Source organism: Podarcis raffonei, chromosome 7, assembly GCF_027172205.1.
Source record: "Podarcis raffonei isolate rPodRaf1 chromosome 7, rPodRaf1.pri, whole genome shotgun sequence".
Taxonomy (NCBI): domain Eukaryota; kingdom Metazoa; phylum Chordata; class Lepidosauria; order Squamata; family Lacertidae; genus Podarcis; species Podarcis raffonei.
In genome coordinates, this window is record NC_070608.1 from 41,235,768 (window position 1) to 41,243,673 (window position 7,906).

Sequence of the window (7,906 nt, forward strand, 5' to 3'; positions counted from 1 at the left end):
CCAGTGATGGAGGCAATAGCAAGGGCAGCACAGGCAGAAGCAGCAGCATTCTAAGGAAAAGTAGGACATTCTGATATATAATCAGAAACCACCTCTAAATCAGGGATGTCCCTGGAAAATAGGGACAATTGAAGGGTTTGAAATAGTAAACATAATCATTTTAATGCTTCATGCTGTTTCTTTGAGTTTTTCAACCATTTCAAAAACACAGATGTGGCTTGAAAATCACAGCACATATAAGAAATGGAAGAAAGGGGAAATCACAAGGGAGGAGTATACAAGAGTAGCCAACACTTGCAGGGAGAAGGTCAGGTGGGTCAAAGCTCAGGTTGAGCTCAGGCTTACAAAAGAGGAATGCGTTCCCTTGAGAGTTGGTCAGCGATTAATGTGGCTTTTCGACCAAAAAATGTTAGCCACTCCTGGCATAAATGGTTTGGGAGCTAGTTCTCTGAAGATCCCTCCCCCTTGTCCTTTTTCAGTTAACATTTTCAGTGACACTGTGTAAAAAGATTTATCACTCCGCAGGGGGAAGTATGTGGACTTCACAGCGGGCATCAAGTGAATTAATAACTGAATGGATTCAGTCTAAATTCTCTTTAGAATACTTCTTTATATAATATATATATGGTGGGTATGAGAATAAATTGTTTCATAAAGGATGGTGACTGAAAGGGTTTGCTATTATGTCACAGGTTTTTAAAAGCAAAAATTACAAAAAGTAAAAACATTTTAATTCATGTATGGGTTTCACAACAATTTCTGATTGCTGCACAAATAAAATATGCATTCATTTATGCACAGTGTGATATGCCAGGAAGAATTGCACTGCTGGTAATATAGTTCAGTAATTATTATAGTATTTGAGTAAAAGCTACCAGAACATCAGGAGACTCATTGCAATGCTGACAGTTTCAAACATCAAAAAGGTATTACAGAGTGCTACAAATCAAATGAAGTTAAATTACATTCTCTTTTATAGCGTCTGAATCTTATATAAGGCAGTGGGCTTTTTATTGTTAATAAAAAGTGCAGAAATATTTCTCCAGTACTACTAGTATATGAAATTTCTTATTTAGTTCCCGGCCAAATACATTTCCCCTAACTATTTTTTGAAGCTTTTCCAAAATAAATAAGACACAATTCTAATTTAAAAAGTCACAGACTTGGTGAGAGTGTGGTGATGATAACACCAAAGTTGCAGGTTCGATCCTCATAAGGGACAGCTGCATATTCCTGCATTGCAGGGGGTCTGTCTCCCACCAGCTGGGACTAGATGATCCTCAGTGTTTCTTCCAACACTACAGTATGATTCTGTGATTCTAAGATGCTTGCCTCTTGGCTTATGTCATATCCCCATAAAAGAAAAAGAACTGTATTATAAAATTTAGCAAGATGACCCAAAATGCTAAATACATAGTGGACAAAGAAATTCTGACTTTTTCATTATCTCAGGTGCAGAGAGAGAAAAAGCAGAGAACCTGAGAGCAAGAGCACTCTGTACACCTGCAGTTCCCAACAACTTCCATTTAGAGACATACTGCCTCTGACAGGGAAGATGGAACAGAGCCATCATGGCTGGTAGGTGGCTACTGATAGCCTTATCCTTCATGAATTTGACTCTTTTAAAGCTATGAACGTTGGAGGCCATCACAACCTTATGTGGGAGTGGATTCCATTGTTTAATACTGCACTTTGTGAAGTACTTCCCTTTGTCTGTCCTGAATTTTCAAACATTCAGCTTTATTGAATGTCCAGAAGTTCTATTGTTATGAGAAAGGGAGAATAGGTTTTCTCTACCTGCTTTCTTCACATCATGCAGAAGTTTGTAAACTTTTCTCATATCACCTCTTACCTTTTTCTAAGCTAAAATGTTGCAACCTTTCCTCTATGATTCTATGCTTGTCATAGAATTATAGGGTTAGAAGGGACCCTGAGGATCATCTAGTCCAACCCCCTGCAATGCAGGAATATGTCCCATATGGGGGATCGAACCTGCAACCTTTGCGCTACCAGCCCCACAAGCAAGCTATGTCCAGGGGAGTAATGCATTGGCAACAATATGCAGGGCTTTCTTCAGCTGGAACGAACCAGAACTCAGTTCCAGCACCTGTCAGGTGTGTGTCATTGCCATTCTAGAGAATGAGGGAGGTGTTCATGGTGAGTTCCAATACTTCTTTCTAGAAAAATAGCATTTAATATGTAGTTAATAAAATAATTGCTTGAATTCTCAGTGTGTTGATGAAACTGCAAGAGGCATAAATGCAGTCTTTGCATTTTGTTTCGTGGTATGACCTGAGACACCCAGCCCACACAGAAGAAACTTTTAGATTAGTGCCAGGGAAATTGAGTGTCAATTCTTCTTTATTGTTAATTAAAGTTGCATGCTGGATTCCTGTTCTATCCGATAATGGCATTAGCATTGCTTATCCTACCTAAGAGCCTTTAATAAAAGGGTGACATATCCTCTTTCCTCTTTGTTATGTTTTATAAGAACTTAATAGGAATGCTTTCCTTGCTAATATCACTCTGCTGTGCTCACTTTAATTGTCTGATTAAACTTTAGCTATATTGCTTGGATATAATTAAACACCTTAACAGTACGTTTGTAGTATTATCAACTAAAACAGTTTTATAAATATATTGAAGAATTGTAGTTTGCAGAGGATGGAATATGAGTCCCCTTAATCCCTTCCTCAAATTTCCTGTACCAGTTTTAGGATCTGCTTTTCAAGTGGTATTGGTGGTATTTTCTCCCTCCCCATTTCTAAAAATTTAAAAATCCTCCCCCCTCAAGTGTTGGTATGAGTTAAACATGCTTTTTTGTATTACTTGTGGGTTGGACCTTTGCTAAATAAATAATTATTTTATTAATTCATTGAGAGAACCCTACAAATATTTCAATACCCATTTTTCTGGTGGGGAGGCCCTGTTCTACATTTGCAAGATTATCTGCTGTCTGAAAAGTTCCTCCGACCAACTTCTTGCTACTTCTTTTAAGCCCAATGCCTCCCTTCCTTTTATTGACCAAGTCTGCATGTCAGTGTAAACCATATTTAATGGTCTATTGCAATGACCTGCTTAGCAAAAACAGAAGCAACAAACCAGTAACCCTGACTTAGTGTTGCAGCTGGACCCAATATCATGGTTTGTTTTCCTCCATTGGGAAAATAATGTTGGTGGAGAATCCAGGAGGCTGAAACAGAATTTATTCCAAGCCCAATGCACTTTGAAACAAATTGTTACTCGGGGACATGTTTTAGCAGCAATTTCTATCTAATACATGGGATGTCACATGATAGTGACTACATTATATAGGAATCACATGAAGTAAGCTCCCCGCCCCCAACATTCTGCCAGTAGTGTTTTCCTGGTTTGGCGATTGGTTTTATTGTTCCACTCCAAACAAGCCATGGTTGCTAACTTATCCCTGGCTCAAATGTAATGCTAAGCCAGGGATCATGGCTTGTCCACTTCCACTAGGGGAGAAGTGAAGCAAGAGCCATTTGCACATTCACAGTAAACTATGTACTATGCCATTATGAGATTATCTTAAAACATTGTTATAAATCGTCTTGGCAGAAACTATGCTGTTTGTGTGTTTTTTGTGCCGCACCCATCCAATGGTTTAATATATGGCACAGCTACTTGGATGTGATTTGGTGATTGGGAAAGAACATAGGTGAACTATACTGATAAGGTGAGTACAGGTGCTTGAGAGAGATTTGTGCTGCTTAGTCAAGAAATGGCGCAGTGCATGAGAGGTGCCGCCACTATGCTGCCTGAGTAGTGCATGAAATGCACCTTTCCTTTATTGCTTGTCATTAAAAGATGTGGCAGCTAACTTAACAAGAAAAATAACAACCCTTCTTGTACTTGCTAAGCCATGGAGGAGGCTTTATTTCACACTCCTCATGCTAAGAAGATTTGTGGAAGATTGGTTAAAGCTTTAAAATCCCCAGAAGCGAATCTTCCTCTTTTCATTTGCATTCAACCAAAAACAACCTTTAGGCACACTCTGCTACCATGTAAGGGTTGCAACATGGATTCAGTGGTTCACATGCAAGAGAGCTGTGAATAATTTTTCAAAGCAGGAAAATGTAACTTTTCTTCCTTCAGTACTCTAGGGAGATTAGATGTGTTTCTAAGGGAGGCTGTTCCAGTCTACCTTTTGACACAATGGTTATTACCATTCAAGAGTAAAATCTTATGCCTGGGATGTAATTTATCTGAGAAAATACATACATATATAATATTTCTAAGGCTATCAGTAGAAAAATAAATGTGTTTTGCACCATTTCTCCTGTTCTGGTGTAACCCAATGTAATATCCTCCATTTTTGCAAAATTCAAGATTGGCCCTATAGTCTACCTTCATATCTACTATCTTTAGGTGACAGGCAAAAACATTTCTCTTCAACCAGGTGGTTAGCTGATTCTATGGCTTTTTAAATGTATTTGTGGGGAGGAGGGGTTTGTTGGTTAGTTTTTGTTTTATTACATATTTTGTATTCTCATTTTGTATTTTTCTGTTGCGAACCATCCTGTGACATTTAAATGAAGATAAAATTTTATACAAATTTAAAATGAATTGAATCAGCAACCACAACAACAACAACACCTTTCTTAGAGCTGATTTGCATGGTTCGTCGGCCAGTCCACAATGAGCTGAATTTTTGGCTTGTATTAATTTCTTCATGTAAGGACAGGTGGTTAGGACACATGGTGAAGGCACCATGTAACCATTTTATCAAACAGTCAGCAGCAAAACACATTCAGTCAATTTGCATCATGGTAAATTAATGGCCCTTTGGCCATTGGGATCATGTACCATGTTGTTTGAAAATTGAAAGCAGAAAGGAAAAAACAAGATTGCACTTTGTGCACATTTTCATGTGATTCTGCCACACTGAGTGCAGTGGGACTTATTTGTGAATAAACATGCACTGCGTGACCTCTTTTCACACAAAAAAGACTGAAGTGCTTTTGAGCTTCCCACTCTCTGTTGTGGTACATGTGAGTGTTGTTGTTGCAGTACAGAACACAGGAGGGCAATTAAGTGTACACTGTGCTAGTAATGTATAGGCTTTTGTTTGTATTTAAAGAAAAGCTATCCAAACCTCACATGTAAAAACACCCCGAAGTATTAAACTGATGCCTTGTAGTTATTCATTTTGTAGAAAAAATAGAGACAGACTGATCATTGCAATTTTGCTGACAGCAGCAGTAAATTATTGTTTTTATTATTTATAAAGCATCTAGGAATAGCCGGAGTGCTGTGCACAGATAAAAATACAAGATAGACCCTGCAGGCTTGGAGTGTAAAAAGCAAGTCTAAGTAAAAGGAGAAGAGAAAATAGATGAATGGAGGAAGTTTGCTTTAGAAAAGCCAAGATGAAGCACTGAATCTTGAGGAGTCTTTTGAAGGAAGGTAACACACAGGCCAATTAATTGCCAGAAGCAAGGTTGCCATACTGAAACTACCCATTCACTTATAAATTAACTGTGTTAATGCTGGGTTGATTCTGCAGCCAAATGCTTTAGTTAATGGAGCTCTTATCCCACACCACTCCACTGAAAGTTGTGCAATAACCATGAAATGAAGTGATGCTTGCATAGATCATTCTGAGTTGTGGATATAAGCCGAGGGATACAAAACTGTATTTACCATGATGATCCCAAAAACATTTATTTCTTTAGTAGGTTAAATTAGCATTTCCTATTATCTTAGCATCTTAAAGGAAAGAAAAACAAAGCAATATTAAAAGGCTCTCATACTTTTCTTGATTGTTTCCCAGGCTCCCCATGGGGGGCCATTAAGTACTAATTGGCATCATGTAGCCATTGGGTGACATTTATTAGTCACTACTGAACATTTGACAGTGATCCCCTATTACTGCAATCACTACTTGTCAAAAGCATCTGAGTGCAAAGTTTTGTGGATTTTTGCATATGTAAAAATGCACTAGGTACACCCAGGAGTTGAATTTTCACTCTTGCTTTATCTACCAGCAAAGAATTCAGAAGTTCAACATTGTAATCTAGAATTAATATATGAATCAAGATTGCTTCAGATGTTCTTTCCTTCAGTTATTCACCCTGTGAAGTAATAGTTGTTGTAGTAGTAGTACTGTACGTATTCTGTACCATCTGAAAGACAGTGCAAGTATATTTTCATCATGAAATTTTATAGAGAAGACTGGACTAGAACTGTCTATGTGTCTCACATGTTAGCCTGCAATCTGAGGTGGTATAATTTGCTTAGTCTATTAAGGCTCTGTCTCTGTTTAATGGATTGTTAAAGTAAAGTAGATCACTGTAAAGGGAGGCACCCTTGACTCTACCACCTTCATATGTTTCTGCTCATGTTAGTAACATCATTTTCCTCATCCTGTGCATTATGATATTAATCACATAGCATGTTTCTGATATTAGTAGTTTTCTTATTTTTTCACATTAGTGTAAGGTGAAAATGGATAATTGGTTGATAGATATGGGAGTTAGCAATAGCTAAAGATATGCTCGTTCAGAAAGGTGCTAGCAACAGGAATAGTTCACAGGAATAAATGTTAATATAGCCCAAGGAACTCCACCTGCCTTCTTTAGAAAACAAATGAGAATTGAGGGAACTCTGTTTCAGAATGGTTGTGGTCATTGTGTTCTTCTTAGTCAAAAACTGCACTTCATATAAAGAATAGTGAGCAGCTAATACTTTCTGACTGCTAATTTTAGTCTAAGGTTCTATTTCTACTCTTCTTGGTTGCTTTTCTTTTAACAAATCATACTTTAGGATTGCAGTAGGAAATTTAGATTTAACTTCAAGCATCATGGTTTTGTCTCATCTCTGTCCTAATGCAGTGCAGATGTTTAGCTGCTGTATGTAAGTCAAGGCTTTATTGCAAAGGTTCTCCTTAATGGAAACCATATGCAGGATTGACTATAGGCAACTCTGAGAGCAGGAAGCTCAAAATCATACAGGAAGGTATTCAAAATACCTGAGATTCTTATTTTTGCAGGACACCATCCAGATGTTATACATAGTGCAGTTGTTATTTCTATTTTTAGGGAAGTGGAGGGGGGAATGAGGAGTAATTACATTCTTAAGATAATAAACAATGTGTAGAGTGACATAAAGAAAAAAATATTAATATTACTGAGGCTTACCATAAACTTTGATTATCACATTTGCAAACACTATGCGGCCTGCACAACGTAAGACTCCAAGCCCATTTCAGCCTTCTATCTGTGGTCTCCAGTCTGAATTCCAGATTATCAAAAATTGCCATTTATATGTTTTCTCTTTCGAGTCTGGTGCATATTTCTTTCCCTCCCACAGATGTTCTACAACATTCACACAGATATGTCAACTTAAGCAATGTTCTATTCTTCCACTTCAGTCATTATGCCTCTGGCTTTCCCTTTTAGTGAAATGCATTTAATGTTTCAACATGTGTGTTCTGTTTCGGCCAGCTGCTGGCCTGCTATGGCCCAACGAGTTTGCACTATGTGGGATGCTAGGATTCTCTCCTTTTCCCTTTTCCCTCTTTCCAATTTCCTGTCTATGATCAACCCTGGTTCTGTTTCATAACCATAATGCTATAAGGTTCAGGGCTAGCTTTCTGCATTAATTCACTGCTGTAAAAAATGGCTGGAGTTTTACTAAGAATTAGGGCTGGGTGATGTTAGGTTTTCAACATCGCCATGTATCACCAGCCAAACATTGTGGTTTGGTGATAAACCGTGGTGATGAAAGAAGCTGCATTGGCCCTAGCTGACAAGGTGCAGGATGAAACTGCCTTACCTCTCACTGCAGCAGCTGAGGCGCTTATCAATATATCACCCAGGACTACTCAGAATAGATCCATTTAAAGTAACAAGTTAGTCATGTTCATTAATTTCTATGGTTCTAC

General features: G+C 38.0%; 1 long non-coding RNA gene across 1 annotated transcript; it reads left to right on the plus strand.

Moving 5' to 3' along the window:
• Positions 1-1,405: 1,405 nt before the first annotated feature.
• LOC128417503 (uncharacterized) lies at positions 1,406-5,600 on the plus strand. The gene is made up of 3 exons (XR_008331483.1): positions 1,406-1,578; positions 3,580-3,697; positions 5,252-5,600. It is a non-coding gene; the product is annotated as an uncharacterized LOC128417503 (long non-coding RNA).
• Positions 5,601-7,906: the final 2,306 nt, after the last annotated feature.